Source organism: Lagenorhynchus albirostris, chromosome 3 (assembly GCF_949774975.1).
Source record: "Lagenorhynchus albirostris chromosome 3, mLagAlb1.1, whole genome shotgun sequence".
NCBI lineage: Eukaryota > Metazoa > Chordata > Mammalia > Artiodactyla > Delphinidae > Lagenorhynchus > Lagenorhynchus albirostris.
The window spans coordinates 91,814,838-91,829,758 of record NC_083097.1 but is presented as its reverse complement, the minus strand read 5'-3'; the positions used below and the strand labels follow the sequence as shown (position 1 = coordinate 91,829,758).

Sequence of the window (14,921 nt, the reverse complement as noted above, 5' to 3'; positions counted from 1 at the left end):
AGGTGTACAGCACAGTGATCCAGATAGTATATATATCTGTTCTTTTTCAGATTCTTTCCCTTATAGCTTATTACAAAATATTGAGTATAGTTCCTGGTGCTATAGAGTAGGTCCTTGTTGGTTATCTATTTTATATATAGTACCTTGTTAATCCCAACCTCCTAATTTATCCCTCCTCCCGCCCGTTTCCCCTTTGGTAACCATAAGTTTGTTTTCTGTGTCTGTGGATCTATTTCTGTTTTATAAATACGTTTATTTGTATCATTTTTTTAAGATTCCATAAAAAAGTAATATCATATGATATTTGTCTTTCTCTGTCTGGCTTATTTCACCTAGTATGATAATCTCTAGGTCCATCCATGTTGCTGCAAATGGCATTATTTCATTCTTTTTTATAACTGAGTAATATTCCATTGTATATATTTACCAAATCTTCTTTATCCATTCATAAACGTTCTCTATTCTTAAACATCCTATGAGTTTTGCCTATATTTCAAAAGTTCTTCATTCCCTTACTATCAATACTTCATACTTCTTAAGACTTGCATGCATCCAGTTTGTCTGTTTTGTCTTTTATAGCAAAATTGAATATTCTCAAATACTACAGCAAATGCATATTACAAATAAAGACTGTTTGGAGGGTTTTTGCCGAAGTGGAGGCTATAGACAATGTGGTTTTGACTTAGGGAAGTGACAGTAGAGATTCAGGAGCAATTCCATAAGATGAAGTGAGCAGAAATGACGACTAATTAGATGTCATAGGTGAATACGATGGGCGGATCCTGTTGACTGGCTGACCCAACATCCATTCCATCCCCCTTCTCCCTCCTAGTGTAGAGGCTAGGAAATCTGCATACTGATTAGCAGCCTCTCTTGTTCCTGGGAATGGTCAGAGGTCACAGTTCTAGCCAATGAGATATATATGGAAGTCTGCTAAGGAATTCTATGAAAGCAGTTGCTTCTCTTAATAACAAAAAGGATAGAAATAGCTGGAACTGTCCCTCCCATCATCTTCCTGTCTTAAAGAAACTGATGCTTGGAGCTGTGACAACCATTGTGTTACCTACCATGATGTGAGAAGCCACTATGCTGAGAATGGCAGAGTGGAAATATAGGAAGAGCCTGGTACTTGACATCTTTGAGCTGCTTCTTCAGCCCTGGGCTGCCAACCTTCAGACCTACTGTTATGGGAGAAAAATGAACCCTATTGTTAAAGCACCACGAGCTGGATTTTCTGCTACTCGTAGCCAAACACATTCTAAATTCTTAGTGAAAAGATGAGAGGAGACAGAATAACTTAATCAAGTGGCCAGACCTTGATGCAAAGACATTGCAAACTACAGCCTTTGTCTTAGGTAACCTAACCATGAATCGACTAAAAATTGGAAGATCTCTTACTGGTATAAGGGGACAACCAGCAGTATTTTCCATAGGAGGATCCAGGCTGCTGGTGCTCAGCAAAGCAAAGTCAGGTTTCCCTTCCTCCCTGGTTTTCTAGCATCCCCAAACTGCAAACGATTTCAGACTGATTAAACTAGAATTTTGGAGGTGGCAAGTCCCAAGATCAGCATTTTTAAAAGCATCTTGGATGATTCTAATGAGCAGCCAGGGTTGAGAACCTCTGCTTTTAATGATTACATCTGTTTGGGGATAAGAATACAGCCACCGCTTCCACCTTCTAAACTCTATACTGTTGAGTAATCTGGGTCTCTGAACAGAAGTGGGAATTACCAGAACATTAGGAATTTACAAATACCTCTTTCCTCCTGTAGATTCATTACAATACTGTGAATCTTGAATGCAAACTACAGACCCATGCTTCCTAGAGCATCAAGATAAAGTCCATGGAGTGACATATTGCCATTCTACTACATTTTTCTGTCAACTGGTGCAAGTGTCACCAAAACTCTCATCCACACTCATCCACACAGCAAAGAGGAATCATCCCACTCCTCTCCTTCTGTCTGTAAACTTTTCTATGGTCTAGAATCCCTTCTAAGACTGAGGCTTTTTTTTTTCCAGAGTGGAAAATGTTTCCAGTCATGCTTTTAGCAAAGGCCTTTTCTGGTGTCTCAGTTCGGCCTTATCTTTGTAGTGGTTATAATACTTCTGACCATACAATTCAGGTATGCAAAAATGTGAAAACCTATATTTCCATAACTGACTCTCCTTTCTGTCTTGAGACCCCATTCTATTGATTCTTGATGGCAGAACTAGAAACAAATCGATTCCAGGTAAACTTGATCCGTTCAGGGTTTTACTCCTTCCCTCCCGCCTTTGCCCTGGGGAGTTGGAGGGAGACTGATAGAACATCTGGACACAGAGGGGGCTCATCTGGTCCTGGATTATCATCTTTCCACGCTGGCATCCTCTGCTGTGTCCTTGTTCCTCGAAGTCGCCAATTGTCAGCCTCTCTCCCTGCTGGCATCCACGGAGGCAACTGAGTTCCCATCTGGCCTTTGATATAAGGACAGTGCTGACATCTGTTCTTGGGCCCCCTCTCCCCAATACGAAGCATCTGTTAGTCTGCCAGGCCTCCTTGGGATACTTCTGTACCCGTCTCAGACAAGCATGGATGTACTCCAGGCCACTCTGGGCTGCGGGAGACTCAGGACTAACGTGCTATGCTGAGATTTCTTCTTCCTGACTTGCACACTAGGGCAAAGTGTGAGACAATCTCAGACCTTCATCATTTTCCTGGGACCCCCGCCCCGGGAAGAAAAGTCAGACTCTCAGCCCTTGAGCACTGCCCCCCATTCCCATTAGCCCAGAGAGAGGCCAGCACAGGACTGACTGTTAGAGACACACAGCAGTGTTTCCCCTCTTCTCCCTCATTCCCAGCCCATGGGATCTTCATCTGTCAGAGTAAATAGGAGAAATGCTGGCTCAAAGTGTGGGGACAGACTAGGGGCAAAAACCAGTAATCTTAACACATGTATATGTATAACTGATTCACTTTGTTATAAAGCAGAAACTAGCACACCATTGTAAAACAATTATACTCTAATAAAGATGTAAAACAAACAAACAAACAAAAGAAAACCAGTAATCTTTAAACATATATTAATTTTAATTAAATTTATTAAAGTTTATTTAATAAGTTTTAATTATATGTATTAAACTATTTACATTAATTAATATTACATTATATTAATACTTTAAAAATACTATTCTACCACACCTCATTGTAAACCTGGAAAGTCTGCATCCAGTTCACTCATCATCAAGAAAAATTGATGCGTTAAAAAACTAGATACAACAAAACAGATTATTTTCTAATGGAATATCAATGCTTACTTTTTCTCTTATATCCCCCTTCCTACATTTTTCAAATTTCTTCTGTGAACTTCTTTGCTTTATGTTTCTATAATAAACACATCTGGAAAATGTCCAACAAAATGTCTGCTGAAGAGAAAAGGCATAAAGGAAAAGATTGATAAGTCTGATCACATAGCAATGAAAAGTTAAATAAGGCAAAAAAACCTTCCATAAACAAAATAAAAAGACAAATGACAGATTAAAGGAAAAAATTTCTCACATGACAGAAAAAGGATTCATGAAGAAAATTAATACAATAGGCAAGCTGTATAAAACTGTATAACATATATAACAGGGTATCAGAAAAAAAAAGCAAAGGGCCAAAAACGTAAAAAGAACCTCACTCAATTACATAAATGCAAATCAAAACAAAACAGAGATATCATTATTACATAGATTTGCAAAGTGAAAAAAATGTATAAAACTCAGTAAATGGTTAGGGCATACAGATATTACATTTCTTAAGGATATAAACTTGAGTGACTTTCTGGGGAGAAATTTGGCAAATCGATCAAAATTTTAAATGTATTTCTAGAACCCCTTGCAAAAGTATGTACACCAACTAAATAAGGACATGAACAAGGATATAAACAAGCATAATCATTGCAGGAGTGTCTGTAACAGCCAAATGAAAAAGGATAAAAAAAGTGGAAACAGCTTAAAGGACCATCCAAAGGAGATTGGTTAAATAAATCCTTGTACATTGATATAATCAAATACCGTACAACTGTGTGAAACAAACATGAAGTGATGTGTCGTATTCTAATATGGAAAATCCTCCAAGATATATTATTAACTGAAAAACCAATGTATAGGACAGGGTGAATAGTATAATGATCATTTTCTTGTAAATAAAATATATTATGTAATTATCAATGTTTATGTATTCACAGAAAATATTTTGGAAGAGTAAACAGAACTGTTAACAATTTCTCTACAGTTTGAATATTCTAACCAAGCTCATGTTTAAAATTTATTTTTTAATGTCAACCACAATTACCTACGTGTGGAATTACAGATAATTCTATTTTCATATAGAATTTCAGTTTTAAAAAATGAGCATTCAGTTAATAAAAAAAAAGCAATAATATATAGAATTTCATGAAGTCCATTCATCCTGATCATTGGTTCTTTTTTTTTTTTTTGGCTGCGTTGGGGCTTTGTTGCTGCCTGCGGGCTTTCTCTGGTTGCAGCGGGCAGGGGCTACTCTTCATTGTGGTGCGCGGGCTTCTCATTGCGGTGGCTTCTCTTGTTTCAGAGCACAGGCTCTAGGCGTGCGGGCTTCAGTAGTTGTGGCACGTGGGCTTCAGTAGTTGTGGCTCACAGGCTCTAGAGCGCAGGCTCAGTAGTTGTGGCGCACGGGCTTTAGTTGCTCCGCGGCACTTGGGATCTTTCCGGACCAGGGCCCAAACCGGTGTCCCCTGCGTTGGCAGGTGGATTCTTTTTTTTTTTTTTTTTTTTTTTGCGGTACACGGGCCTCTCACTGTTGTGGCCTCTCCCATTGCGGAGCACAGGCTCCAGACGCACAGGCTCAGCGGCCATGGCTCACGGGCCTAGGCATTCCGTGGCATGTGGGATCTTCCTGGACCGGGGCACGAACCTGAGTCCCCTGCATCGGCAGGCGGACTCTCAACCACTGAACCACCAGGGAAGCCCTGATCATTTGTTCTTAATGAATGTGATAAAAGTTGTAGCCCTGAGCTGTCCAATGCAGCGGCCACATGTGGCTATTGAGCACTTAAAATGTCTTGTCCCGATTGTGATGGGCTGCATGTATGGAACACACATCAGATTCTGAAGACTTACTATGAAGAAAACAATGTAAATGATCTCTAAGTAGTAGTTTATATTTATTACATGTTGAAATAATATTGGGGTGTATTGGATAAATAAAAGTAATTTCATCTGTTTCTTTTTTTATTTATTTTATTGAAGTATAGTTGATTTACAGTGTTGTATTAGTTTCTGCTGTACAGCAAAGTGATTCAGTTATACAGTTATATATATAAGTATATACATATATATACTTTTTAATATTCTTTTCCATTATGGTTTATTACAGAATATTGAATATAATTCCCTGTGCTATATACATAGGACCTTGTTGTTTATCCATTCTATATATGATAGGGCATCTGCTACCCCCAAACTCCCAATCCGTCACTCTCCTACCTCCCCTCCCTTTTGGCAACCACAAGTCTGTTCTCTATGTCTGTGAGTCTGTTTCTGTTTCATAGATAAGTTCATTTGTGTCATATTTTAGTTTCCCACCTATTTCTTTTTTACTTCTTAAAATGTGGTTACTGTAAAATTAAATTTTTTTTAAATATGAAAATTATGAATGTCATTAGCATTATACTCATAATATTTTATTATGAATTCTATTATTCTAATATTATTCTATTCTATTGGATAGCACTACTATGAAGTCTCTCCCCATATGCTCAAGGTATTGTTTACAGTTTTGGGGTATTCACATTCCCAAGTCCATCCATGTATCCCAAGTTAGGCACCCCACTCCAGCTACAGATGAGGCTAACCTGCAGAGCTGTATGGTTGACCTGGTCCAGGTTGGGTCATGATAAAAATGTGTTGCCTGAGCTACACTTTAGGGTGATGCTGTCAGTCTTGATTCAGGGTCACTGTTATCAACGTTCCTATGGAGCTTGTTGTTTTAGCTGATGAATGGATATTTTAGTGATTTTTCTCACAGAATCTTTATAGAGGACCTTCATAAGGAAGGTGGTATCAACTAGAGTTATGTTTCTACTGACTAATTATTTTGTTACTGTAGTTGCCAATAGTTATTGAGCCTTTCTATACACCATGCACAGTTTCGCGTTCCTTACATCTCTTACCTTCCTTAATCCTCACAGCAACTTGCTGAGGCAGGTGCCACGATTTTCCCCATTGAAAGTTGAGACATTGAGAGTTATTGTTCACAGTGACTGAGCCCATAAAAGGCGTCTCCAGTGCAGAAGCCCAGGTTCCAAATCTCTACACTATCTTTTATGGATGAACCCCATGAACTGTAGATCTGACCAGGTTTTCCTTTTGCTGATGGCTGCTAGGAAGCTAAGAGCGTAAGAAGTACATAGGTATGGCAGTCTTACACCGTCCTCATTCCTGGCTGTATTATATATCCTTACACTCTCATTCTTTTTTATTGACTATATTCTATTACATGGAACTATTATAATTCATATCACCAGTCCCAATTTATAGACACTGAAGTTGTTTCCAGTCTTTTGCTACTATGAACAACTGGAAGTAACATTGCTGGGTCACACTGTAGGTGATGTCAGTTTTGACTGCAGTGCCAAATGCCCTCCACAGTGTTGCACCAACTTACACTCCCTCCAGGAATACTTGAGGACGCCTATTTCCCCATACTGTTGCCATTACAATATGTATCAAACTTATTAATCGTTGTCAATCTGATACGCAAAAAAGCCATCCAGGGCTTCCCTGGTGGTGCAGTGGCTGAGAGTCCGCCTGCCAATGCAGGGGACACGGGTGCGTGCCCCGGTCCGGGAAGATCCCACGTGCCGCGGAGTGGCTGGGCCCGTGAGCCATGGCCGCTGAGCCTGCGCGTCCGGAGCCTGTGCTCCGCAATGGGAGAGGCCACAGCAGTGAGAGGCCCATGTACCGAAAAAAAAAAAAAAAAACCATACAATTTTATGTTGATTTTATTGTAAATGATGTTAAGTATATTTTCCAGTTTTAAGATCCATTTGTATTACATTTTCTATAATCAATCTGTTATATACTTTGTCCATTTTACCATTGGGTTTTTGGATTTATTGATTTGTAGGAGATCTTTATGTATTAGGAAAATTGCTCTTCCGGAAAAGCATGAAAGGAATGAGGAAAGCAGGGTAGGGAAGGGGAAAGACTGGAACAAAGAAGGGCTTATGCTGCTGGCAGTCAGGAAACTTCTGAGAGAGGAAGAGAGTATTCAGCAATGACATGCTACTCAGAGGCCAAATGAGACAAGGACAGAAAAATATCTATCATTTGTAGGGCCATCAACCCGGAGCTCACTGATAATTCAACAAGAGAGGTTTCAGTGGAGAGGTAGGCATGCAAGCCTGCCCCGGAGTGAAGAGTAAGCGAGAGGTAAAGAAGTAGAGACGTTAAGTATAGAGTGCAGACACCACAATGAGAAGCCCACGCACCACAACGAAGAGTAGCCCCCACTCACTGCAACTAGAGAAAGGCCACACACAGCAACGAGGACCCAGTGCAGCCAAAAATAAAATTAAATTTTTAAAAAAATCAGTGAAGTATAGAGTGCAGAGTTGTCTGTCCCCTATTAAGACAAGCTGTCCTGGTGTTGCAGGAAGGAGGACCCCTTCCAGGGCCCAAGAATGGGCTCCTGTCTAACATTTGGAAATGAATTGTTCTAGGAGACACACAGAACACATTATTGGAAAGGGGAGCCCGGCTGGAGAGCAGCAGAGTAAGGGATCCCAGCTCTGCCACATGGCTCAGAGTCTCAGGTTTTATGGCAATGGGGTTAATTTCCGGGTTGTCTCTGGCCAGTCATCTTGCTTAGCCTATATTTGGTCTGACTCAGTGTTCTTCCTGGTAGCACATGCATCTCTCAGCCAAGATGGATTCCAGTGTGAGGGCTTCTGGGAGGTTGGCAGGATGCATCATCTCCTCACTCCTCCCTTTGGCCCCTCCCAAATTCTTCCTGGTTAGTTTTACAAGACATATTATGGGCTGGCGTCCCCTCCCTCCTTTTGGCCCCTCCCAAAAGGAGGGAGAGGCTAATGTTCAGAGGCAGCACCAAGTTCTTTATCAGGACCTCCTTTTATGAGACAACTCATGCAAGTTGTTATCACCATGTCTGGCCAAGGTGGATGGTTTCGGTCAACAGTTCCCTAACACTGGTATCAGTGAGTGGTTGATTGTGAGGATAACTTCTAGGGCAAGGTGGGTCACTTCAGCGGAAGGCAATTCTCCAGGGAAGGGGGTAGCTGTGAGCCATCAGCAGCCAGTACTCACAGCAGCTGGGAAAGGATACTCTGACCTGGTCATGGGGATTGGGTGGACCAACAAAATGATGTCGGCCACAGGAGGTGAAAACGAGTGTTTCATTTTGGACATAGTGTGAAATATTTGAGATATCAAGGGTCAAGCAAGCACCAGGAAAGTCTATAACTGAGAAAAGAGGTCTGTACTGAACGTATAAGTTTAGTAGTAGTAAGCATATAGATAGTATTTATTAAATTATGCAGATATCTCTGTACTGATATAGAAAAAGCTCTAGCATATACAATAAAGAGAAAAAAGCAAGAGGCAGAATAGTGTTTGATACTGCCTTTTGTGTATGAAAGGGGAGAAATAAGAATACACACACATACACACACACACATATACTCACACATACGCATACATTTGCCATACAAAAGGAAACACTGGAAGAACATACAAGGAAGAATACAAAAGGGTTTACCTGAAGGGTAAAGGGTAGGGGTGGATGGGGACAGGAGCAGACATGAAACTTCTTAAAGTGTTTTAATATAATTTCCATTGTTATTGCCTAAAATAAATACAATTTTTAAAAATTTTTAAAGGAAAGAAAGCCATGTGGATAGTTGAGATCTTCTATGAAGAAAGAAAGGAAAAGAGAAGAGGTCCCAGATCCAAGGCCTGAAGAAAATCAACGTTTAGAATTTTGATTGTGGAGGAAGGACCAACAAAATGCAAGAAGCAGGTAAGAGGTTAAAGGAGAAAACCAGGGATAAGTGGTGTTAGGATGCCATTCATGGAGGTGGTGGTATGTGAGCCATTGTTAAACCATTGAGAGCTTGATATTGGCCGTGATGGGAGTATTTATTTACACTGTGGAAAAAGGAAAATGCTACACATCAGGGCTTTTCCCCCTCCTTGGAGCCGGTTTACCAGCACACCACTGCACTGAAGTCAGGACACTTCTGAGAGAGGGAGAGAGTATTCAGCAATGAAATGCTACCCAGAGGCCAAATGAGACAAGGACAGAAAAATATCTATCATTTGTAGGGTCATCCACACGGAGGTCATCGATGATTCAATGAGAGCATTTTCAGTGGAGAGGTGGATGTGCAAGCCTGCCCTAGAGGGAAGAGTGAGTGAAAGGTAAAGATGTAGAGACACTATGTGTAGGCCACTCTTCCTATCAGTTTTGCTGGAAGGGGAAGAATGAAATCAATAAGTTAGTGATTTGGGATCAAGGAAGGGAAATGTATGAGTTTTAAGGTGAATAATCTTGAAACTAACATGTACACTGATCCGATTACCCCAGGAGAGAGAATGTTGAAGAGAGAGGGAAAAGACTGGTGCATTGCCCTTGAGATAGTATCCCCAGCACACACAGAGGGACTCTCATTTCATAGGAAGGACATTTCTTCCATTTGAGAAGAAGTTTCCAAGCAGCATCTGTGATGGGGCGGTGCCCAGATACATAGGCCCTGCCAGCTCCCTGCCTGTGAAAGTTCATTACCAACACCCTGACATTCTTAAGACACAGCGCGCACGTATGCCTTTCTCTGAGACATGTAACCAGTTAGTAAATAAATTTCTGCGTGTCCTCAATATCTCACAGGCAGCCTAAAAACTCAGAATTCCAGCCGTGGAAAGAAGGGAACCTGCTAAAGAGTGTAAATAACCTAGGCAAATGAGTTCTCAAAAGAAGGTTAGAGGTAGTTATGTGTCAAGATTTCACTGTCTGCCACTTCTAGATTACAGATGACTTCAACAAAGTGCTAATGTTTGATTAATGCTTTCTTGCTTTTAGTAGCTCAGCTAAAAGCACAGCTTCCAGTGAACAGGTGGTACATTAATTGAAACATAAAAGAAAGAGACTGAAAATGCTTAGGATGAGGAGAAAGGCCTTTAGAAGGTGGAAGTGGTGATTACCTTAATTGTTTCAAAAAGGCAAGGACTGATCTTTCATTCAGAGGAAGGTGCCCCAGCCACGGTAGCAGTTTTCCACCATCTTCCAACCATTTTGCAGTTGTAGAGACAAGTGCCTTTGATGAATCACATTTGAATGGGGTTCTTGCTATGCTAACTGGGTGTTGATAGAGTTATGTAGTGGAAGTAACAAGGCCTTTGGATAAAACACCTAGTACCTTACCTGATGTGTTGTCTCAGGAGAAGTCTAGCCTCAGCCTTACCTCACGGAGAACTCTGGAGCACGAGTTGTACCACAGTTTGTTCTGCCTGAGGCAAGGGGGCTGGACTTGTATACCACACCCTGTCAGTCAGTCACGGGTTACGGACCACCCTCCCTGGGGGGGGCGTCATAACCTCCCTGGCTTCTGTGGGTAAGGGCTCTCCCACTGGCTAAGGGCAGGTGCCCAAAGAAAGAGGCAGCTGTGAGCTGCTTTGAGCAGCCAACACCCGCAGCAAATGGAGTGGGGTGGGAGCTCCAGCCTAGAAAAAGAGGATCTGTGTGGGATACCAATAGCATCTGCCTCAGAGGACAAATGGCAGTGGTGATTCCAACCCCAGACCATCATCCAGGAGCAGATCCAGCAGGGAATGCAAGTTCCCCTGAGCCAAGCCATTTGGATCGCTGTTGGCAGTTCTTGAATGCTCAGTCATGGGATATCTCGGTAATGAAAATAGAGCTGCCAAGCAATACCAATTGATCCACAGACTAGAATTACTGAGATGTTCAGCCCACAAGCTTACTGTTTCTGTTCCCCCATTTAATGGTTGTTAAATATTTTTTTAGGGAACTCCAGGTAGAAAACAACGTATCAAATGCACAATTCTTATGCTAGAAATGCTTGCATTTCACAAAGTTTGATGCCATTAGGAATTGTCCATGTAAGATGATCATGTCCATGGTCATGATATGAGCTTAGCTGTCTTTTCGAATTTAAGTCTCACAGGGCAAAACCCTGGTTAGAATGAGTAACATGAGGAAAGACACAGGGCAATTTGCTAAGTACATGATGTTGTACTGCTAGGAGAGAAAGAAGTATATTGTGGGCTCTGTGTTGTCAGTGACCAAAGGTTACTTGAGTAACCCATTCCCCGAGGTTAGCAGATGAGCTTCAGATGAGCAAATAACACAAATCAATACTTGTTTCAACTGCATATGAATCACAGAGTGAGATTCCCTGCAGATTTCAATGTTCTCATTCTACCTACTACTGAAAATGCTTTCTTAAGCCATGGATCTCATGACCTGAAAGGTCCATTATGAAATTTCTTGTTCCTGGCCAGGTAAGACTAGGACACTGAACGCAGAACCTGAATTCAGAAGTTTGCTCACCTGCGTAGTGGCTGAGTGGTGAAATTTCTGGGCAGGATACAAGTACACTGAAGAAGAAAGCTGGGCCGAGAGTGCCAAGGTTGAATTCAGGTTGAGGAGAGAGAGTGTTTTGTCTTGCAACTAAAAAGAGTACTCTCCGTGAGACAGGAATCAAAGGTTCCAAAGAGAACAAATGGGGAGAAGGATGACTAGGTGTCTAAAGAAATGATAGCAGTCATCTCGTGGAAGCATTTGGAAGGCAAGTACCGTGTCACTTATTTTTCTTAAAACTGCCCATCTCTGCACATGGATGGAACATGCCTAACTAAGATAGAAGTTCTTTGACATATTAGATTTTTCCGTTGTCTTCTGAAATGCCTGCTGTTTTTAGTAAGAGCTTACTAAGTACATGTTTAATTAATATTGTGTCATTATTAATGTTCTGTAGGCCAATTAGTTTTAACTTATTCAAATTTAAACAGGAGATATTAACTGGGTACGTGTGTGCAAAGATAGCTTTTTGAGAAATACTATGTTTATAAATCACCTCGAGAAGCCTTTAAGTTTCTGAATTCCCACCCCTTTAATTAAATGATTCAGTGAGGAATTTTGCTTCCTGGCTTCTTTACAGCCCCAAATTTCTCAGAACAGTTTTTCTGTAGGTAAATGTAGCAGCTCTGTGGGTGCTAACCTACTGCTCTTTCCATGTCGACGAAAATAGCATGGTGATAACTGTTGTAGCCCAGTAGGAAGCATGAGAATCTCCTGGAGATCTTGATAAAATACAGATATATAAAAACACCCTAGAGATGATTAGTTATTAGGTCTAGGGTGGAGCTCAAAAATCTCATTCCTAAGAAGTGCTCAGATAGTTCTGATGCAGATGTGTTTCAGTAGACTATTGCCACAATGATATTGCATCACAAACCACTCACATCTCAGTGGCAGACAACAATAAGCATCAATACTTCTCACTCACACATCCGCGGGTAAGCTGGAGTACTTTTTATGTAGGCTCCAAGCTGTTGGTTGGATCCAGATCTGCTGCACTTGTCTCTCATCCTCACTGAACCAGCATCTTACCTGAGGCAGGCTCTTCTCATGGAGAAAAGCAGAAGTATGAGATGGCAAGCACCTGCCAAGCCTCTGCTCACATCTTGTCCCCTTATATCCCATTGGCCAAAGGAAGTAACCAAAGCAGAAGTCAAGGGAGGAGAAGGATACTTTTTTCATGGAATCCTGGTGGAAGAAGTAAATATTTGATGAATGAAAATTTAATTGATTACAAGGTCATACAAAAATTCTGTACATTGAAAAGCAATGGACTCTCTGGAACCATCCAGGAAAGGTGAATGCAAGGCCAACTGTTTGTTTAGTAGGTGATTCAACAAACATTTATGAGTGACAACCAAGTGCCAGCCAGAGAGGTAATTAGTTATTGTGTATCCGTAAGGAGTCCAGTCCAGAGACAGATAAGTACACAGGTAATTACAAGGCAATGTGCTAGTTACCATATAAGAGAATTGACAAGATTTATTTTTTAAAAAAACCTAAAACCAACCTGAAAAGCAAAGTGTAATATTCTCTGTGAGCCAGCAATTGTAAAGTATCCTTAAAATATGGGAAACACATAGAATCGGATTGTAAGATGAAATTGAGTCCCAGAGTACTCTCTGGAGAAGACTGCTGCAAGTAATGGAAGCGGGTCCTGGAACGTTCCAGGCTCACAGGTTGTAGAAACAAGGGGAAGAGGAGGCCCAGGATACCATTAGCTTAGCAACCAGCAAAAGTCTCAGGGACAGCGTTGATTGGCCCAGAGGGGGGCACACCATTCCTGTGATACTAGTTGGCCCAGTATAGATCAGAGTCCTACTCCTGAAGGGAGAAGGGGAACGTATTAGCCTCATGAAAAAAACAGTATGGGAGGTGGTTTCCCAAGAGAATATCAAAGTACTGGCAAAAGGAATATGTCCTCCATGCTGGAACACTATATGGCTGAAATAGAGAGGTTTATTTATGAATGAATGGAGAGCACACATGTAGGAATGAAGGTGTGAAAGGCCATGGACCAGTTAAGAAACTTCAAATACTTTGGTATGATCAGAGTGCTTGGCACAAAAGGAATGGCAGAATATGAGTCTGAAAAGTTGGCAGGAGTCCATTCATATTTGGTGCCAGGGAATTGGATTCCTCACTGGGGCACAGAGACGTTAGACAGGTGAAAGCCATGAGAGTTTGCATTTTAGAAAGGTTACTAGTGCAGCCATTTGAAGGATAGAATGAAGGAAAGCAGATGGAGGACTAAATAGCAGCCCAAAAAATCTGTTGTCAGTCAGAGACCAGGTGAGAAATGACGAATCCTGAAATAAGGGAGGGGCAGTAGAGATAAGGAGCAGATGATGGTTTTTGAGAGATGGGCAGGCCTTATGGACCTATGGAATGTGAGGTGGGTGGGGAGTGTGGGAGAAGGAGGGCTAAGATGACTCCCAGGTGTCTGGATAGGCCACCACGGGGATGATGGTGCCATTCACCAAGAGAGGAGAAATGTGAAAAGAAGTTTCTGGGTGAATGATATAAGCCCTTTTTTTTTTTTTTTTTTTTTTGGTAAGCATTGGTTTATTCCTAGTTTCTCATTTGTTTCTTTTTTTCTGTATTTTTAAAACTTTTAAATTTTATATTGGAGTATAGTTGATTAACAATGTTGTGTTAGTTTCAGGTATACAGAAAAGTGGTTCAGTTATACATACACATGTATCTATTCTTTTTTCAAATTCTTTTCCCATTTAGGTTGTTACAGAACATTGAGCAGAGTTCCCTATGATTTACGGTAGGTCCTTGTTGGCCATCTGCTCTAAATATAGTAGTGTGTATATGAATAAGCCCATCTTTAGACACCCTGATTTCGAGGGTACCGTGGAGCATGCAGGTAAAGATATCCCACAGAAAACCTGGGGTCTGGACCGAAGTCTCACTTTTCTTCTGCCCAGGGAGAGCGTTCCATATTTTATTAAACATTTCTAAAAGGAACCAGTCCTCATACAACAGAGTGTTTAGTGCTTACTAACTTAACAAAGGAGGGACAGCCCAGCAGACATGGTTTTGTCCCAGGGTCTAGGATTTCAGCTCACCCAGCTCTCTCTAATAAATGTTACCCTCTTGCTTCATTAACCAGAATAACATTAGTTATGAAATTGTTACAAGGAAAGAGACTGAAATACGTATCCCTGGAGAGTTAGAAATATTAAGGTACACAGAAAGGTGTTTGGAGACATAGATAGACTGCCTTCAATTTAAAGGGCTTATCTGGCCAAGGGTTGCTGGGGGAGAGACAAAGGAACTCACAGGCCCT

At 41.2% G+C, this 14,921-nt stretch overlaps 1 long non-coding RNA gene across 1 annotated transcript in view; it reads left to right on the top strand.

Moving 5' to 3' along the window:
• LOC132518178 (uncharacterized) overlaps positions 1-8,961 on the top strand; it is a 30,261-nt gene extending 21,300 nt beyond the window's left edge. The window contains exon 3 of the long non-coding RNA XR_009539874.1: positions 8,904-8,961. This is a non-coding gene — a long non-coding RNA (uncharacterized LOC132518178). The remainder of the gene's footprint in view (positions 1-8,903) is intronic.
• The last annotated feature ends 5,960 nt before the right edge of the window (positions 8,962-14,921 follow it).